This window comes from Hylobates moloch, unplaced genomic scaffold, assembly GCF_009828535.3.
Source record: "Hylobates moloch isolate HMO894 unplaced genomic scaffold, HMol_V3 SCAFFOLD_24, whole genome shotgun sequence".
NCBI classification, from domain to species: Eukaryota; Metazoa; Chordata; class Mammalia; order Primates; family Hylobatidae; genus Hylobates; species Hylobates moloch.
In genome coordinates, this window is record NW_026652299.1 from 7336276 (window position 1) to 7357721 (window position 21446).

The 21446-nt window shown below is 38.4% G+C and overlaps 1 protein-coding gene, 1 long non-coding RNA gene and 1 pseudogene across 6 annotated transcripts in view; 2 read left to right on the forward strand and 1 right to left on the reverse strand.

The window, feature by feature from the left end:
* Positions 1 to 21446, forward strand: part of ZEB2 (zinc finger E-box binding homeobox 2) — a 136916-nt gene that overhangs the window by 42634 nt on the left and 72836 nt on the right. The gene's annotated exons all lie outside the window — the stretch shown is intronic.
* Positions 2793 to 21446, reverse strand: part of LOC131382421 (uncharacterized) — a 30005-nt gene continuing 11351 nt past the window's right edge. The window contains exons 7-8 of the long non-coding RNA XR_009211889.1: positions 4554 to 4724; positions 2793 to 3333 (exon numbers count right to left, since the gene is read on the reverse strand). This is a non-coding gene — a long non-coding RNA (uncharacterized LOC131382421). The remainder of the gene's footprint in view (positions 3334 to 4553; positions 4725 to 21446) is intronic.
* LOC116462912 (putative uncharacterized protein encoded by LINC00269) lies at positions 12833 to 14133 on the forward strand (annotated as a pseudogene).

A 21446-nucleotide genomic window follows, 5' to 3' on the forward strand; every position in this document is an offset into this window, starting at 1 on the left:
AGCTTTTAGAAAATTAGTTGACACTCATACTTGATCATCTTTACTACACAGCGGTATAATTAATATTTAAACATTCTAATAATGCAGCTTGCTTTGCATGCACTTTTCAGCCTCGCGACATTATATTTTATCTGGAATTGTGCTAGCATTTTCTTGGGTAATGCCCATTTTCATAGAGTTGAATTTAAAATAGGGTAGGGCCTTAGCTCTTATTGCCAGTAAAACATCAATAGGAGAGTGAACAGGTTTCATACATCTACCAGACAGTTTATTATTAAGAACAATATTTATTTGAGATAATAGATAATAAATTTTGTTTCATTGCCCCATGAATGTTTTTAAATGATCAGAATAGATTAAGTTTGAAAGTTGCATTTGGCTGTTGTCCACTCACTGTTCAAAACAGGAGAATTTTGATGATGTCAAGGCAGTGCGAAATCAGCAAGTGATACATGAAACACGGAACCCCCATGCCTGCCCATTCATTAGGGCGTCTGATTAACATAGTAAGGAATGTTTATTTTCGGTACATAAAATTGTAGAATTTTGGGAGCGTCTTCTGAATTGCAAAAGCTGAATACCCAGGAACTTAGTGAAACAATAAAAATATAGAGAAGTAAGCTAATTTGGGAGAAGCCTGAGCTAGTTTATTTTCCTATGAGAAGTTTCTTCCTGTTCCAGTCTCAGGGCTGTAGGTGGTAGGGAAAAGTTGTTTCAGGTGCTGCCCTCAGCTCAGTCCCTTTGAAGAGTGCAAGGTGCCCAGTGTTCTTGATCTTCTAGTTTGAATGATGAGAAAGAGCATTCTACCTTTCCACCATCACTTAAGTGTCCTTTGAAATTGAATTTGCTTGCACATATTTACTGCTCGTTCTTTTTAAGTGAGTAGGTGTGCTGAGCTTCAAGTCTATTTTGAGACTCAGCCCATGTTAACCCCTTAAGGCCCACTTCATGATGGGTACTGCCCTGTGAGAATCCTGTCCTTTAGTGAAGCATGAAGCCATAATAGATCCACAGTCATGCCACCATTGGGGCATCTCATTTCGATGAATTCCCTGAAGCCTTTGGTGCTGTGGTTTGCACAAATCAAATGGTGCAAATGAGAATTACAAAATTAGGCAGGTTAAATTTCACAAGAAAAAAAAAAAGATAAGTAGTAGAAAACATAGCCAGTGTAAAATATTACTACACAGGACCAATAGGTAAACTAAGTTCCACACTGAAAGAACCACCAGATCTCGAGAAGTAGATATGAAGAAACAGCTTGCACTGGCTGTTTTACTTCCTTATGTCAGAAGGAAGTAAGTTTTCACAGATCCTTGGACGTGATCATCTTTGTTTCTGATATTCAGAAATGGAACCAACAGTTTGGTGTCTATTTATTTTATTTGGTTTGTTTTTGAGAAAGCGAGTTAAATAAACTCAGCTTACAAATAACTAACAGCCCCTGGACTATTTAAAACCTGCTATTGAGGTGGTAGAGATAAGTTGAACCCAACAGCTGTCACATGTATGGGTTTGACAGATAGGTAAGTCCAAGAGTGGACAAATTAAAAGCATTTTTCATATGCTAATCTCCACCTGCACAGGAATAATTTTTTTTAAGGAGGCAGTCTACTGGCAGAGCAAATTCAAGAGCTATCAGTAGTACATTACTTCTAGGAATTATGACATGCAATAATGAATAAATATTTCCATGAGAAAAGTCTGCTGTGGAATCTTAATTCCAGATGGGTGTCCTGACAGCAATGTGCCAGCAATATTGTGGAAAGAAAAATGACATATATACATACATATATATATACACACACACACACACATATATATATATGACTTTTAAACTTGAAAAATAATTTCTTCCATATGTAATAGGTTCACAATTATATCTAAGGAATTACTTTTTTAGTTGCAAACAGAGATCAAAGTGAAAACAAGAGTCTACCTTGCCGTTCAGGTGGCAGTTACATGTGAGCTGCATAGTGAGTGTGAGAGACAGTCAAGGATGTCAATCAGGACCTACAGATTAACCCACAGCAGTGAAATCTGAGATGGTTTATAACAAGTAGGTAACAGTTTCAGGCCTATGTGAGAACGCATAAACTAAAACTTCATGCTGGGACAAAACAGGGCAGGACATTTGAGGTAGAGAGTGAGAAAACCATACTTTTATTATGACAAAGCCTCTCCCATACTTGTTGAAATGTCACTGGGTTGTTATTAAATGCTCACCATTTCTCTAGGTTTTATATTATTTTACAAAAAGCTTTTGGAGTTTCCTTTAATTTTGATAAACATTCAAATTTGTGCATAATTTCTGCACTTCAGCTTTGAATGACAGAAAATTTCCCATGCTTGTTGAGTTTCCTTTCAAGTAGGAAAGTAATTCTTGTAATAAATAAAAATGTTACATTTCTTTCTTCCAATGTTATCAAGTTAATAAACCCTTACCTTAGTTTATAAAGTCAAAATTCACTAATGTAGTGAAATGAGAACCAAAATACTCAAAAAGAAATCTTAAACGTCAAATAATAATGACAGTAATGAATGAATGGTCATGATTATGGATGGTGATGATGATCTCATGTAAGGTCCTATCTCTTTTTAATAGAGAGTCCTCAGGCTCAGACAATTTAGGGTTAAAGTGCCTATAACCAGATCAGAGTCCTCAGTTATTAGGTAGTACTCTTTTAAGACCCATGAATTAAGTTATAATCAATGATTACAACACTGGTATCATTTATTAATGTACCCTTCTCTTCTAGGGTAGCAGAGATCAGTTTCTGACACCTTAGAACTCTTCATGTGCAAGAGGAAATTGAAATAATAACAACATATTTAGGCAGTAGGCAAGATGATTTGCTTTGGCTTTACCTACAGGGAAACCTGGGCAATGGTCATTAGACTTTTTTAATGGAACTTCAAATCTGATGCCTCGTGACCCGGTGCTAACATGGAAAAGAGTTAGCATCGTTGATATTCTGTGATTCGGAAGCACATAAGAGGTAGATAAGGAGACAACACAGGCGACCCACCTCCAGACCAGGAAAGGAGGACAGTTCCTGGAATGTCTGCAATGTGTTACTATTTTTGTCACACCTATGTGTGGCCATCCATCTGGTCTGAATCAATCAGTTTCATCCCAGGGCTCTGCTCCTCTCCCAGCTGAAATAATACCCTTCTTTCCTCAGTGCTCTGTCTTCAGGAGGGGCGCTGCTCAGGACTGCCCGGGCAAGGCCAATTAACGAGGCTGTGTATTTGCAAATGTTGACCCAGGATTAGGCATTGGAGAAAATTTTCTTTAAATTTTCTGTAAACTCTGCTCTCCTAGAAACAGTACTTGAGAAAACCGGATGAATCATTAGACAAATAATTGACCCCAGAAAGCGAAAGAATGATGCTACATTATTTTGTATACGTACATCTTATTTTTTAAAGAAAATGTCCTTGCCTTGAATTTAAACCATGACTTGGTCTGCTGTCATACCCAAAGTAGATAAAGCCTGGGTGTGAGGCATTCGCCATGACTTAGCCTGAAGTATTTTCTTCGGCCACTTCACTCTGCTCCACGCTACATGTTCAATTTCCCTGCACCTCTGTAACAACCCTATACCTCTGCTTCTAGATCATCTTCCTGGCATTCCTCATATGCACATCCTGTTCTCTAGCAGTCCCTTATCCATGCCACCTCATCAGATTCCTGCACACCTGACAGCCTCTTGCTTGCTATTTCAGCTACTAGACTACTGACCTCTATTGTACATGCTTGCAATCCCAGCACTTTGGGAGGCCAAGGTGGTAGGATGGCTTGAGCCCAAGAGTTTAAGACCAGCCTGAGCAACATAGTGGGACCCTGTCTCTACCAAAAAAAGAATCAAGGTATTCACCAGTTAAGCCAGCCACGTCTTAGGACCACATAGCACTCTTCGCACAAGAGACCTCAAAACTTAATGACATTGTCTTTGGCAAATTCAATAACATGACATAAAACTACTCATTTTCCCTATCTGCCTAGTTTTCCATTGCAGTGGGAAATACCACCCTATCGTGGACCTCCCAACCAGGAACCCCATGGTTATTTTTGTCTCACTGCTGTCTTTCTCACTCCCCACATCCAGTCTGTTACCAACCGTTGCTACTTTTTCTTTGCCAATGTTTCCTGAATCCACCCCTTTCCTTTCCATTCTCATAGTTGTGGTCTTAGTCTAGGCTTTGGCCTTGGCCCACGGGGACTTTGCAGCCTTCTTTCCCCTCTCCCACCACATTCACATATCAAATTCCAGCTTACTTTATTTAATAACACTGGCAAATTTTTTTTTTCTCTTGTCTATGTTTTTGGTCCATTCATTCTCTTTGAGCTCCATTGAGGCTGCCAGCTGCTCTCTGGACTGGCTTCTAATGTTCACTTTATACATGTCACCTCTTCATCCAGCTACCTCCTAATCGTTCCAATCTTTTTTCTTTCTTTTTGGAAGTAAGCTCATCTGGTACTTCTTTTTTTGTCATTCTCACACTTCTTCAGAAACCCTTCTCATGGTATACAGGTTCCTGATACACACCTCTCAAGGGCGGATTCTGACACTTTCTTTCGGTGGTCCGTCCGTCCTTCCTTTCTGATGTAGCAAAGTGTCCTCTTGGTGAGCATGCCCAGGTTCAAAACTTCCATTTCCACCACTTGCTACCTATACATTGGGCAGTTTCCTGACAGCACTGCACCTCAGCTTCCTCATCTGTAAAATGGATTGTCGTGAAGAGTAATAAGATCATTTATTTAGAGCACTGCTGGCATACAGTAAGCACTGTTAACATGTTTGCTATTAGTATTATTATCATATCTCAAAGGACTCCCCAATCACACCCCGCTTCAATCACCATCATGCTGTGTGCCATATTATCCTTGCATGTAAATTTTGAGGACCACATAACTGGGTTTTAAAAATCTGGTTCTAACAGTAGTTTATGTCTTAGAAATCAGGGCAAAGTTAATCGAAGATACCTGATATCAAACCAGGTAATGATGAAGACTTTAAATGCTTTTTGAGGATGATTATAAAGAACATTATGATAAGGATGATGATGATATGATGATGATGATGATGATGATGAAGAAGAAGAAAACATGACCAAATGCTTCTTTGGGTTAATACTCTGCTTATAAAGCTAAGTCTCCAGGAAACATACAGTATTCCTCCTGAAATTAGTTTTTTCCCATTAAATGGAGACATGTTATGCATAAGAAAATATATTGTGCAGTATGCATGAGATTTATTTTTCAGAAAGCAGAGAAATGGCAAGAATTTTAAGTGTTCTACATACTTATTTAGATCTCACATCAGGAGATAAAACAAATGAAAACTCCGACTTGTTAATAATTTACATTTTGGTGGAAAATTCATACAAGCTGTTAAGATACCTCTAAGACCCAACACAGAAAATGCAAATAACATATATCCACTGTGCACTGAAGAAAATTTGTCTGAAAAGAAAACAGCATCAACTTAAAAAAAAACACACACAAGTAATTTCAAGGGAATATTGACCACATTTACAGGGCTGTAATTGTACTTATTAATTTTAGATGTCTCTTTTGAAATATTCGTGTAAATGATCTCTCCACTTACCAGGTGTTTCTTACAGAAAGTCCACTGGGCTACCTCACTACCTAGGAGGTGGCTTACAAATAGGGGATTTCTTTTTAGAAAGCCACACCATTACTTTTCTCTAACAGCTTATGCAAAAGTTTCGTGGGGGAGGGAAAAACCCAAGCCAAAAAAAAAAGAGAGAGAGAGAGAGAGGAGAGTGTGCATGACAATAACTACCTCTGTCCCTTAGGTTTTTGTTCTTTTCATGTCATGGAACTTTTTAGCTGTGCTGCCTGGGTAACTGCTCTGGAAGGTTGGAATATCTGTTGTTGAAGGAGGTTTGTGATTGAGGGCCTTCTGACACAACCTTTTGTTGCATTGAGGTGTTTGATCCTCTTTCCCTTTCTTCTAAAACCAATCCCATCCCTTTAAAAAATGGATAACCAGCACTTCTTTTACTTATTGTCAGCTTTTGGAAAGTTACTCTGGGGGTTTGTAGAAGTTTAACTAGTTAACTCTTTGCATGCTGATGTCCTGTCGCTAAATATTCTTCTTCTTTCTAAACAGGAAGGATTTTAATCACTTATATCAGGTAACTACCGCTGTTACGCAGGCATAGCAAGTGAAACATATTAAGGTCCAGAAATAAAGTGTTTGTGTGCAAGGTCTTCAAATGTGAGAGTGATTCAGGCTTTGCAATGAGACACATCCTTATTTTCTTTTTGTCCTAGAACCAAAACATGTGAGAGTTATGACTCTGCCATTTGAAAAAACATGATGATATACTAATTTTTCATTGAAGAACAACAGGCTTTGGTAATAAGTAAATGCAAAGGGTTACTTCAGAACTAGGATATGTGACTGAATGGCAACAAAGAAAGAGAGCCTTAGAATGAAAAGTGTAGGGGTCTTGTTCCAGTCTGCTGACTAAATGCTGGAATATTTTTTTCCCAAAAGAAGGGACACAACCCAGGCTCTAGGAAAGAAAAGAAGCTTAAGTGGATTATTTAACAAAAAAGCAACTTATGGCTTCTAGATAGTGACCTACATTCTGCACACAATAATGATGTTTTACGGTGGTGATAGGGTTAATAACCTAACATCATTCATGTAGTGTTTTTTGAAAATTGAATTTTACTGCTACAAAGTAAATGTAACAGCCCTCTGGAGACAATATTACAGGCACTTTATTGTTTGCTAAGCTGATGTCATCTTTCTACAGACTGACTTTAAAACAAAGGCAGAACATTTATTACAAATATCACTGTGTGAAAGGAAATCTACTGAAATATTGTTTAGAAGGTGAGCTGATAAAAAAGTATTAATACTTGGCTTTGATCATCTTGTACTATAAAGTTATGACTTCAAAATTCTTCTCATGTGATCTCTATTCAAGGCAAACTTCATCCTGGCAATTCCTACCCCTGTCTCTAACATTATTTGCCCTCAAGTTGAAACATTTGTTTAAGCTTCATGCGTGTTTTAAATACATTTTTACTCTCTAAGGCAATTTCTTAACAGAGTTGATGAGTTTTTGAAAGAGAGAGATTAAATAGCATCTTTCAGAGATAATATATGTATGATTTTAAAAACAAAGTATGGAGATTAAGCTGTTTAGTTTATATAATGAACTTTCAAAATCACCTGTAAGTGGTGACTGCAAAGTTTGCAATTTAAATAAGCTGTTTCAGGCACTGCCAAGCAAGCATTCTGCATCACAGGTTGCTTGTAACTCAGAGGGTTTGGTCTCTGTATCTGATGCACGTGTAATACAGCGTGAAGTTGTTTGTGGATCACACAGGAGCTTCTTAGAGCTTCATTTCCACACTGTAACCCTTGAAAATGTATCAAATGAGCAGATGCACTTGGCTCTTCCTTACAAGGCACAAGTAATTTGTTTGTAAATCAGTTACCTTTCAAGAAAAGTTAAATTAGGAGGAACTCTTGTTTCTTTGATGTTTTCCCTCTTAGAAAGCCAAAGAGCAAATTAATGATTATTTTGAAGTAATAATGATAATGAGGAAAATATAATTTAGTGAGCTACACTATCCCAAAATAACTTTTTCAGGTACAGCATATAAATAACAGCCCAAAGGACTAAAGCAGCCTGATGGTGTTTTTCTAAGAAAATGATTTACTGCTCTGCCTTTGTCTCTGAACTCTGGTTAGAAGGAAAACACAGGTCAAGGAAATTGGGTTAAGGGAAAAAAAGCCTGTTATGGGCTAGGTGTAGAATTGTACGAATAGTGACTAATTGGGAGTCTGTAGCACTCAGATCAGTGTGCGCCATGCTCAGTACTGGCTGATGGTATTTATGTCAGTCAGAAATGAAGCTGGATACATCTTCGCATGCTCTATGAAGGCAGTGTGTTAGTTGGTGAATTGGCCATGCCCAGGAGAAAACTACCAGTAGTGCTATGATTGTGATTAAACCAAGAACTGAACTGCAATGTTTTAAAAATTTATTTTACTAATAAGTGTACTTCTGTATAGAAAAATCATTTTAAAAAAACCTTACAACTATTTGAAACATTATACTATAAGCCTGCCTTTGATTTGTTTGGGAAGCTATTTTATAGTCACTCAATTCATTATTGTATTTGACAAATATTAACTACTTACCATGTGCCAGCACCAAAGGTTCAAAGGTGAGTCCTCACAGAGCCTTACAGATTAGTGTCAGAAAGAACCGCTCGGCAAGGGTAAGAGTGTGACACATTGTGAGTATTCAAGAAATGTTTGTTGAGTGACTGATAGAAAGAATCCAGAGATGATCAAAGTAAGTCCTCGATTTGGTATATGTACAAGGAGGAACTGAGAGTTTCCCTCCTTGAACAGGTCAGAAAGGACTTGCTTGAGCTGGCCTTAAAGAAACACCTGAGTGGCATGTAGCATATGAATAATGAACAGGAATGGGCCACTGGTGGTAGAAACAGCATCCCAGAATATGGTCTGAGTTTTAGCAGCACAGCCCATTTCTGACCCCTGCATGCCTCAAAGCCACTTTAAGAATTTGGTCTTTGCCCTTCTGTCCTCACCCCCTGTTGTACTGTAATACACACAAGCACGTGTGTGCATGTACGCACACGTGCACACATACATGTGCCCACTCCATCGTTGGAATTCGACTGTCCACCCCTTCAAGAATCAAAGCATCGCCAGGCACGGTGGCTCACGCTTGTAATCCCAGCACTTTGGGAGGCCGAGGCGGGCGGATCACGAGGTCAGGAGATCGAGACCATGGTGAAACCCCGTCTCTACTAAAAATACAAAAAATTAGCCGGGCGTGGTGGCGGGCGCCTGTAGTCCCAGCTACCCGGAGAGGCTGAGGAAGGAGAATGGCGTGAACCCGGGAGGCGGAGCTTGCAGTGAGCTGAGATCGCGCCACGGCACTCCAGCCTGGGTGACAGAGCGAGACTCCGTCTCAAAAAAAAAAAAAAAAAGAATCAAAGCATCTCCTAAAAGAAAAGAAATGGCATGCCTGTTCCTCACTTTTATCCATAAAACTCACATTTGAGTTGTCTATCATGAGACCTCAGTTTTTTGACCAAACATTGTCCTAAAGCATCGGACACAGGAAAAACTGGAAAGAGGAACAGGTAATATTTAAACTACCCACTATTTTTGTAATGAAAGGATTTTTCAAACGTCAAGATGAAATGGTTTTATCAAATTATTAAAGTTACTCTTAGCAACAAGTCATGGATGGGACACTCAAAACAGGCCAATTTGGGACAGTTCCAACTGTAGGATGCCTTGTGTCATTACCTCTATAAATGGAATCGAGCTTCCCGTCTTCTGCAGCTATATATTTTCTTGCCTTTGATTTCCCACTCTGCTTTTTCTCCCAGCAGGCTTTTCCTGTCTCCTCTATCGGCTACTCTATAGGCAGATGTGCCTCTTTTTCCATTTGCCAGATCTCTCCAACCCAAATCTTCCAAACTACTCCCCTTTGAAGTCTCTATTACTGATACAATCACTTTTGTTTCCCTTCCATCCCCTCTCTCACTGCTCCAGTTTCTTCCCTCCCTAACCCCATTAGTTACATCTGCTGCCCCTACCATTCAGCCTGTGTTAAATCGTAATGCGCTTGACATAACTTCAGTTTGTGTGCTAAGTACTCAATCAGCACGCACTGCTATCTTCTGATTTGTAGGAAAGGGGGCAAGACTGAGTAAGCTGGCTCAGAATTCTCTGAGTGATTCAGCTCTGCCCAATTAGCACAACCAAAGTGGGAAATTGACAACTAATAATAATGAAAGAAATGGGTTTTAGTTGTGAATACAAATCCCACAAACTTGGTTCCTGATGCCTGTGGTAGATACTGTATGCTTCATATGGTGGTCAGATGGCTCAGAGAATGCAGAAGTGGATGAATGAAGGAGACTGTGTCAATAATTGCAGTATTTATTAGTTGACTGGGATTCTTTCCCTGGAATTAATTAATGGATTTTTTAAAGAATCTGCAAACCACCAGAAATTGCATGTAACATTTAGTACACTAATGCATTTTTTCCTGGGCAGTGGGTCCATACGTTTAAGCAGATTCTTAAAAGGCTCTATGTCTCCCCACTATCCCCCTCCAAAAAGGCGAAGAATCATTGCTATAAGTGAAGACACCTATTTGGTCTACGTTTTCATGTGGTCTGCTTTTTTTCCCAGCCCATTTTAACATTCCACATGATTTGAGCAGTTCAGAGAGTAGAAACATAGGGTTTTAAAGGCAAAATTCACCTCCTTTAAGAGGAAAAATGTTTAAACCACCTACCAGGTTATACAATTCGCATTTTAAAAATTATTTTAGTTTTACCACAATTCAAAGACAGGCCTTTTTTTTTTTTTAATGTAACAATGGGTATAATCACACATCTGAACATAAGAATTAGTTTTATGCAGTTCCATAGAAAACCAAAATCTTGAGGAACACTTTCAAAACAACCAGAGAAAAATAAACCATTCCTTATGTCAGTCTTGTTAGGGAGGGATTAAGAAACTGGCAATTATTTTGGCGACCTTAATTGTTGCGCGGCAGGAAAATATGTAATTAGAGCACGTTCCCAGGCCTGCACACCTGCAGCACATCCTACAGCATAATGTCAGCTTTCAGTGCCCGTCGGTGCCAGGTTCTAGCACAACCAGTCACAGTGACGCTCTGAGAACATTTCGGACTCATGTAATGTGGCTTCTGTGTATGAAAGAAGCAGGCATTTACACTACCACACAATGGAGTGCATTGCTGCAACACTGGTTTCATTATTTTCTGACGCCTACCTTCAGCACTGCCCTGGTTTACTCCGTTTGAGGTTTTATTGTTACGGTATAATAGTCCTGTACATTTTTGAAATTCCCTTATTATTCAGCTTATTAATACAGTACTGACTTGATTATCAGGCTGCAGTTGCACAGCGGAAGATTCAGTGCATTAGCTAAGTCAGAAGCTGAGTAAATTCTTGGTATAATGAGAACAATTGTTTGACTTTTTTTTTATGTAAAAGATGGGCCATGGTAGTTCTCTATATAGTTGCATTTTGGAATTCACTCTATATTCCCTATATGTTGTTGAGTATTCGTTTTTCGTATAAAGAAAGCTTAAAATGTGTTCTCACTAATTTGAAAGTGTTTCAGGGTATGGGAGGACTCCATCATGATTCTCATTAGCTTTTTTCTTCTTTTTCTTTTATTGGCTTTTCTCAACAAAAAGAAACTCTGATGTTAGAAAAAGTAGTGTAAATGAAGAAACAGTATGCATGATGCCTGTTTTTCAGATAATTCCTTAATCTGGCATAGTGATAGTTAACAGACTTTTCCCGCCTAAGGGAGATACACTGTATTTTGCTATCTGACATGTTGTCATATATAAAGAAATCAATTGGTAATTAAATGATGCACCTTGTGAAGATGACAAAAGGCATTTGGTTGCGAAAAGAGAACTGGGTTTTGAGGGGTTTGTAATGAAGGCCTAATGACTATTCATAAGAGATTTTCAGTCCGTTGATCCACTTGACTGGAAAGTTCTGCCCTGGAGAGTTAGTGCTGTCAGTTTCTCTCACCTCAGAAAGCCGCCGCAATCGACGGTGTAGAGGATGAGCGAGAAATTATCTAGTAGTTGCTCTAGGCCTGTCTTAGGTCACGTGCAGAAGGCACATCTGGCTTCCTGTAGGTACAACCTCAGGACATAAACTTTGACTAATTTTTAAACTATAAATATGTACGAGTGACACTGAATAAGTTACCTTTTATTCATATTTCCTTTATTTTAGAACGCATGCAAGTTGCGCAGTAAGCTGCCATTTTGGCATTATTTTTCTTCCAATTTTAACTGTTACACATTTGCTTGTTAAGCTAAGAGTGACTGTTTATGAAAGTTGTCAAGGACCAAATGATAACAGTCTCCTTATGTGAAATCCAACAACTGTACCTTTGCAGAGAATATGCCAAAATTGCCCTGCAGGAAGGTCACCTGAAACAAATACAGAGGATATGACTGGATAGCGCTCTTGGGGGGTGTTTATGGCCCTATTTGACAAAAGGCAGTAAGATATCAAAATGTAGGACTGGATACATAGGACTGGATACAAGGCTGCCACCATATCGAGATCTCTAGAATTGCAGAACATTGTTGCTCCAGTGTCTTCATAAAGACAATCACAAAAACTAGATGAAAATTCATGCATTCAAAACAGACCAGTTACTGTCCACCGTGGGCCAGGCACCATCGTAGCTTTGGAGGAGACAAAGATGAGGGAAGCAAAATCTCAGTGCTCATAGTTTATTGAGGAACGGACACACAAGAAAACAGTTACACTACAACATGTAAAGAGTTGTGGCTGGGTTGTATAATAGCACAGAGTTTAGAATCCAGGAAAGGGTCTTCTGAGAACTGTTGGGGTCCACAAACGAGGTAGAGATTTCTTATACGAGCTACTCTTTCCATTGCCAAAGCCAAATTAGCTGGCGGAAAGGTGAGTTGGACAAGTGAGGTGTTTCTGTTGCATGTGGAATCTCAACAGAACAGTAGTGGCCAGCAATTTCTGTACATATTTACTCTTGGAAAGTGCTTCTCCATGTTATCTTATCAAGAAGCTCACCTAATCAAAGGTAAACACATTTATTGCCTCATTAAGGCTTGTTTTATGGCCACTTCGATGTCGTGTTTGAGGTGGAACTATCCGTCACAGTCTTTGTCTGGAATGTATGTAAAAGGGATTTCATGGACACTGCAGAGGTTTTAATCTGTCAATATCAAAATAATTTAATGCATAATATATATTTGAGAATATGTTACTGTTGATTCCTACTTGTGTACTGTGTGTACTGAGTTTTGCTGACACATTTGCTAGAGCTGTCAAGGTGGACCAAATGAATGGACAGATGCCAAAAAAACAATTATGCTTATTAATGTACATTGATTGCTTGTTTAGGTTATAAAACAAATTAAAAAAAAACCATTAGTATTTAAACCCTTTCATAGCTGAGCTAATGATTGCTTATAATATAGTGTCTAGTAAAGAATATTCTATAATACCTGTAAAGCCCAGCTATGTTATCTAATTAGTAGACTTTGATTTAAGTGGCTATAATTATGGAATTGAATAGTTGCCTTTCTAAATAACCAAATGGTAGATTTAAATATATAAAGATGTTGACTTGATTATTTAATATTGGTAGCAAAGACAAACCACCTAAATAGAGAGATTAATTCCACATCAGTGCAACATTAAAAGGGAGAGAGGATGCCAAGAATCCCATTAATTTGGGATATAAGTGTCTGAAATTTCCTCAAAACATTTACACCAAGGAATACCAACAAGACAATATCAAGCAGCTCTCCCTAAGGATAGAGAGGTAAGGCAAACATGATTTTAAACTGCACAATATCACACAATAAAATTAAGGACAGTGTGTTCCACCAGATGCTAAACACAGCCATTTATCGAGCTACAAGATTCTAGACTAAGTAAGTGTTTTGTATACATATTAGCTCCGTATTACCTCCATGACCTCTCTCCCCATGAAGCCTTCCCTGAGCCTCAGTATCCACTCTTTCCTGTACCACGAATCCATTTTTCTTTTACTTTTTCTTTTCTTTCTTTCCTTTTCTTTCTCTCTCTCTTTCTTCTTTCTTTTTCTTTCTTTCTTTCTTTCTTCCTCTCTCTCTCTTTCTTTTTTTTTTTTTTTTGAGACAGGGTCTCACTCTAGCACCCAGGCTGGAGTGCAGTGGCATGATCATGGTTCACTGCAGCCTTGACCTCACAGGCTCAAACCATCCTCCTGCATTAGCCTCCCAAGTAGCTTGGACCAGAGGCATGCACCACCATGCCCAGATAATTTTTTTAATTTTTTGTAGAGATGGGGTCTCACTATGTCGCCCAAACTGGTCTTGAATTCCTGGGCTCAAGCGATTCTCCCACCTCAGCCTCCCAAAGTGCTGGGATTACAAGTGTGAGCCACTGCACCCAGCCCATGTTTTCAATAAAGATGGTGCTATTTGAAACTATGGCATGTCACGTGTATATTATTTTATTTCGCCATGTGTTTAAGTGAGATAACCAGGTGCCAAGAAAGCTTCAATATTTGCTTAGTTAAATAGCCAATGTGACGGAGAAGAGGTAACCTCTTTTTTTTTTTTCTTATGATTTGCTTTGGCTATTACTTTTGAAACACACATGTTATATTCCCAATTAGATCTCGTTACATCCTTCACAGGCTGTCCAAAAATTTCCATACTTCTAACAAGAACTTCGGTTGACTGGGTTTATATAGTTTTTCTGTTCTTCGCCCTATTTCTTTCAAGGCCTTTGAGTCAGAAGCATTCAGCACCACAGTGTACGATAGCCACCATTTGTTTTGCCCTTTTAACTTTTGGGGGTTACTTCTGACCATAGTCCAGCTGCTCAGAAGGGCTTTTTCACAAATTGTTTACCATGGCAGTTGCTACCCTATTGGGGTTTGCATTCAGAACACATAAGCAGAGAGCAGTGGTGTCAGTATAACAAATAATGTGTACAATTTTTTAAAATGCTGAATTTACCAAATCCCCATATTATGTTTTCACACTGCTCTTTCAGAAACTGTGCTAATACAATACTCCTATAAACTGATCTTGGTCCTGGCAGGCCCTATTGGAACTAATGGGGCCTGACAGTTCTTCAGTTAAAAATTATACATGAGGGTCACTTTCCCTTAAATTATCTATTGTATGCCAGCTGTTCACAACTGCATTGCTTCACTTTCTTTGCAGTGCTAGAAATGTCTAATTTTCTCATAATATCCATAGCAACTATTCTCATGGAGGGCATTGAAGTTAGTAAGATTTCAAACACACCTTCACAGAAATCATGCTAGAGTTGCAGTTTCCATTTTCTTTAATTTTATTTTTTTGGTTCTGAAAAATGTTTAGATGGCTCATTTTGCCGGTTTCATGCCATAGCACTTGAGTTATATCATAATTTCTCATTTGCTGCACAACTTTATTCTATTTTTATGCTCCTAAATGACGCAGCTCTTAAGTACCCGTGAGTGGCACTTCCGTGCTGTGAGTGCTATCAAAAGCAACCTCAGACAGATAAAACTCCTGGTTTTTTGTTTTCTTGTTTTTGTTTTGTTTTTGCTGGGGAGGGGAGAAGCAGAGTCATCACCAAGGGCCTTCTTTTGTTTTTCAGGCATATTAAAACTGTATAACCAACAGAACCATTTAAAAGGAAGAAAAACGTCACCCAAGTTTTGTGTCTGAATGAAGGCTGTCTTCTCAAATGCTCCTCATTACTCCAGAGCAGTTATATTTGGATTATGATTAAAACGAGGCTTCTTTTTTTTTTCTTTTATGCTTCTTTTTTCCCAGAATGCCTCAAGTGAAGTATTCCTCCCAAAGTTATTGCACCTCTTTACTAACAAGTGCTGGAATTTTAATAAGCCTGTCCCCCCTCCTTACCCTGTACAGAGGAAAGGATGGCAAAGAGTGGCTGTGGTACAAAGGTTACATATTCAGTGATATTTTCTGCTTTTATTGGTAAAAATGGGGAGGTGGGTGGAGGATTTCCTTTAATTATGAAATAAGTGTGATGTTAGTAGTTATTTCTGTAACCTGGTGAAAATGCTGCATATTTCAGGCCTAATTTTTAGCATATGTTACCGTGTGTGTAATAAAACGGTGATCTGCTCCTCCGAATCTTTTGACTGTTAAGGAGCACTCTGATTATAACTAGTTGCTGTAGAAACCTGGTCATCCAGATGCTTATCAAGAATGCATTATTATTTTTTAAACCTTGGTGGAGAAGCCACAGACTGCAGCAGTTGGACAAGGTCACATATCGATGGAAGCGACATGTCTTTCCCCTTTCCATTCTGTGATCGTCCAGGGCCTGGGGGCATTAATATGCAACGGTTCTGTTTTTCTTTCAGAAGGACTTGTAAACTCTTTAAACAGAGGCACACAGTTGCAATTGTTGCGGTACTGAGTGGGTGTATAGAAGCTAGGGCTGCAGCCTTGTCCAGTTGCAGATAGAATAAAACTGACAATGATGCAATGGGCCTGGCATGTAGACAACTCTGTGGGATGGATGAATGGTGCGGCTCTCGCTGTCCCTCCGGTGGTGGTGGGCCCTGTAATAGCTAGCGTAGGAAGGGTGGTGAAAATTGATATGCACTATTACTACATGTATAAAACTTAACACTGGGGCCATTGCGCAGGTGGGGGGTTCCTGTTTATTGATTTTTATGACTTTGTTAGAACATGCGCTTAATGCTTTTATACTCCAGGAGCTCTGGGAGGGCTCACCTTAGGTAATAAACCTTTCCGTACTTTGCAATCGCTCACATTATCCAGTACAAAGCTCAGCATCCCCCTTCTACTTGGTTTTAGGAGTGTGATAAAAAAAAAAAGCAGAGAAAATAACTATAGCACTTACTTTGAATTTTTTAAAAACCTGTCCACTCCTGCTATGAAAATGGCCCCTAATTCTAATTACTCATATTTCCAAGAAAAATTAGTCACACAAACTTATGTTATGTGTTGTCTCAGAGGTTGAAAGCAAATCAGGTTTCCAATAAGACAGTACATCAAACAAAGTAGCATGTTCTTGATGCCGATGACTTTTTTTTAGAATTATGGTTGGACATTTTTGGCAGACAGATTGTCTTTTGCTCTATCAAAATGACAGTTTCTTTTGTAACTGCAACATTCATAATTAGAAGGAGAGAAGCAATCTGCCCAATTTAATATACTAAAAGAAGTTTAGAGTCTCTGCTAGTAATTTCATTATTTTTAAATTTGAATTAATTGACTTAAAATAATACAGTTAAGAAGTATAACCAGCAGGATTATGGAGAAAGGTTTCTTTTTCCTTAAAAAAACAGTGCTCTCAGTGTTATACTTCAGATGAGATTGAAATTTTCTTTTTACGCCAGGTGCCCCGTTCTAAGATTCAGAGCAGGAATGTGAATATTCATCCTTGCAGTGGAGCTGAGAGAAGCTGTAGGGCAAATCCTGGGAACAAGGTCACTTTAAACAAAAAAGTTCTCCAAGTTTCCCATGCTTATGAGGCTGGCTGGGCTTAATTAAAGTCAATGGATGACCAAAAAATAAATAAATAAATAGAGACAGAGAGAAAGAAAAGAAAATGAAAGAACAACCACCCACCCCATATCAGTCTCTTTCTAGGCCTCACTTCACATCGTATACCTTAGCCGTTGATGTTCAAGCTCTTTACATAGATCAAGAATAATATTTCTTAAATCCCTTAACAACACTGATGTGTCCATGGTTTAATCACTCTTCCCCAGTCCACATCTCTAACCTACGTCACTTAGGTGGCCCTCACCCACAGCACTACAACAAAAACAAAGCCAGAATTGCATTCAGAATGAAATCATCATAACATAGCAACCTTGTTCAGGATGTGACCTTTGGGTTTCAGCAACCCTGTCTTATGCAGCCCTGGCCAACCTTAACCTTTCCTGTTGGCTCGGAGGGTAAGCTTTCTTCATAGTTTCTTCAGGATCTCTCCTTACAGGACCCAGGATGTTGCATGCCTATGATACACAGGGCCAAAAGTTTCGGAGTGTTAAAATCTACGAGCCTGTTTTCCTCTATGAGAGAATGAAGCCTGCACTCATTTTAAAGAATACATACGTAGCAAGATCTCTTTTTACCCTTCCTGTGTAATTTTGGTCATGCTTAACTCTAAAGGAAACCAATTCTCTTTAGCTCTGTTACCTTATTTCATACCTTAGCCGATTGTCATCTTTACATGAGCATCAGATACGGATGTGACAAAGATTTTTTAGAAATAATAACAACCAGTGCTTTATGAGTTGTTAAGTGTTTTTCTCTCCCACAAGAAATTACAACACAAAGTGCCCTATGCATTTTTTTAGTATGTTGATAAGACAGCAGGAAATTTTTTAACCCTCAAAACTTTCTGATTATAAGCTGTGCTCTAAATTTACACGGGCAGTGTTCCAAGTCCCACAGTCTTTTACAAGTAGATCATTACAGACCTGCAAGTGAGAAGGTAAATTTCCCCATGGCAGTTCTGAAATCTGACTTCAGGCTAAGAGGCCATGGACTCAGAGGGTACCTACATATCAAAATCTCCTCCAGTATTTTAGTAGTTCCTTCTGTCCTTTTTGCAGCCCTGTGTCCTACAGAAGTGACATTTTGTTCCATTTTCATCTATCTTACTCTACTTGGTTGTATATCAAAAGATATACACGTTTATATAACCCAAGAAGCCAGGGATTAAAGCACAATATTTCTTAACACAGCTTCCTCTAAGATCTCCAATAGCTACCTAATGCTTAAAGCTTGGGCTGACGTGGGTTATAGGGTTATAGTAGCTTTACAGATATTTCTATTTGTGTATGCTATGTTTATATATGTAATACATATGTGTGTGGCTTAGGGCTATACTGACATGTTATTTTCTATGTGTTCATTTATTGTAAACAGCAGGCAAGCAGACGTTTCACCTCACGCCTCACTCTGGTCTCTAATCATTCAAAAAATATTGCAAGATTCCCATTCTAAATTAAATACATCCGAGCTTACGTCTTTTATCAATTCTTTATTCTTGGTATCTCAAAATTCTGGTCTTCTTCCTTTGTCTCAAAAAGGGAAACTGCTGAAAGCATTTCCACCTGGATGTTTAAATTATTTAAGTTGCAGGAACCAGACCTTTTCCCTCCTGAGTAGTTGTGGGTTTTAAAGGCTAAAATTGCTTCATCATGCCAAAGTGAAAGTATGCATAAATTATTTAGTTAAACCTGAGAAAATACAGACTTTTCCCAGTGATCTTTCAAGGGCTGCCTACTTAAATTTCAGAAGAATGGGCAAGATTTTTTTTCATTCTCTTGGAAAATTGAAGTATCTCTTGTGTCTTCTGTCAGTTGGAATGTGAACAAAATTACAAAATGGTAATCTTTTTAAAATTCCAAGCTTCATAATATCCAGTATATCTATATCATTCCAAGGTGAATACTGTGATAATCAATCAATACCAGGAAGACTCCTCCAGCTGGTGAGAACTGCAAACCCTCTCTCAATGTATTCTTAGGAAAATCAGGCGATTTGTTATAGGTCTCTCCCTAATGCCAACCTAAAGACTGGGGGGGCATTTCCGATTCAATTTCTAGTCATCCAGAGTTGGTATTTCAGTTTTAAAAGTAGAAAGCAAGGTAATTTTAAGATGTTATAAAAACTTTGTTGACATTTTTAATTTGCTTTTTAAATTTACCTTTACTCCAGTAAATAAAAATATCAGAAAAGTGTGAAGTTGTGTGGTGGCGGTGGTGGTAGTTGGGGTGTGCGTGTGTGTTTGTGTGTGTAAAAGACAGATAATATTAAAGTAGCAATGAAAACAGCCCAGAAATATAGACAATTGAGGCCCAATTTCAAGTTTCTGTAGCGTAAGGCATTCAGTTACCCATGTATATTACAGACAGAATGTACCACATTATGTATCTGATCTCTAAATTCGCCTTAGTATAAATGCTCCAAGAACATTCTTATGATCAAGAAAAGAATGGTATTTTTAATTGAATACCTAACCTCAAATCCTGAAAGAAGCATTAATTGGGACAGGACAAAAATGTCAACAAAAAAAGTACTTATGTGAGTTATTTAGTATACAGTTGTCTGTTCATTTGTAGAATCCATTTGAATTTTATGTTCAGAGAAATTGGGAGATGAGAGTAAATATGAGGGGAGATTGGCACGTAAATTTGTTGAGTTTTTATGAAAAAATAAAAATTTAAAAAACCTTCCAAGCAAAATAAAACCTGTTCCATTCACAAATGACGGTTGTCACTGATCCCATTAATACCTGTTACATACCAAGTCCTCTTCCTTATATCTAACTTGCTTTTTCTCCAAATTTCAGTGTAGTTGCTCTTGACCTTGCCTTTGTTCTCCCCTCCTCCTTCTCTCTTCTGCCCAGGCACAGTTATGTCCACTAAACCAGATGAGCAAGATTTCATACTGACACCACCATACTCTGATTTTAAATAGTTAAAAATCCTATTTTGGCTTTTGTTTGCTTACTTAGATTTCTACCCCCAAGGTGATGAAAAGAGCACAGATAGAATCTAGAGACAAATAGGTTCTGGAGTCAGGAATCAGATCCAGATTCTAACACAAGGTGATGTGGGAAAAAGTCAGTTAAAATTTCTGAGATTCAATTGACTCATCTATAAAATCATCCTCATAATAATTGCTCCCCCCTTCAAAGGTTTGTTGTGAGGAGAAAGTGGGAAAATGTCTATTAATGGGCTCTGCTGTCAGTAGATTAATGCATAAATCCAGGTATTATTATATAATCAAACTGTCCTTTTAAATGTAGAAGAAAAGGTTTTTAAGGCACACATGAGATTCTGGAAACGGAGACATTATAGAAAGTCTATAGGGACTAAAAATGCATTGTCTTCTATATGCCTTTCTCTTGCGGGAGGTACATGCAGACCTTTAGGGGGTTGCTGCTCTGGCCAGGACAGTGGTGGAGAGCTCTGACTCTTGAGTGTGAGAGCTGGAACGATTGAGAAAAGACAGGAGGGAAACTTCGAGGTCAGGTGACTTCTTTCTAACTGCAGCAGGTTCTCAGATCCCTAGACTGGCCCAAGATGAGAGAACAGTCACCAAAGAGAGTCTGGCACAGTAAGCCTAAGTGTCAGTGTCATCTGATTGTGAAATCTGCTTGTTTGCATACTCATACAGTACCAGAGCTTAAGCCCTGGCCACTCACTGTACGGATGACTGTACAAGAGCAGAATCTAAGACCAAGGGGTTGTTTTTACTAAGAAAGAAAAATTTATTAGAGTTACTTCCAGGAAATCTATTAGATTATCTCACCAAATACATTAATAGCATCAATTATTGTATTTTACATAATTTTTTTTACACCAGATACGCAGTATGTTAAAGAATTTGTGGAAGTCCCCCATGTGAGCCAGTATTAACCATGATAGGAGTAATCAGGACTGGCCCAAGAAAGACAGAAATGAGAATTTATAAACTTGTCTAATTCTCATTGCTTGAAGAAAATTGAAATGAAAGAATCCAAAAAGGGATTTATGAATATTTTTTAAAGCTTAAAAAGCCCACATCCTTATCATTGAATTGTCTGCTTATGATAGGAGCTGGAAGAGTCCCTTATATCCACTCAACTGTACTTACGTTTTGAATGGTTGTTTTCCTTTCTCTTACACTACTACAAGAGAAAGGAAATGCCTAGCAAATAAACTCAGTTAAAATAACTTTACGGTTGTGACACAGTTTGACAAAAGCAAAGGAAATTCAGAGTCACTGCTCACACTGTATCCTCAGCTGATTCCAACTGTGGAAAATAAAATGCTTAAAAAAAAAAAACAATGGAACAA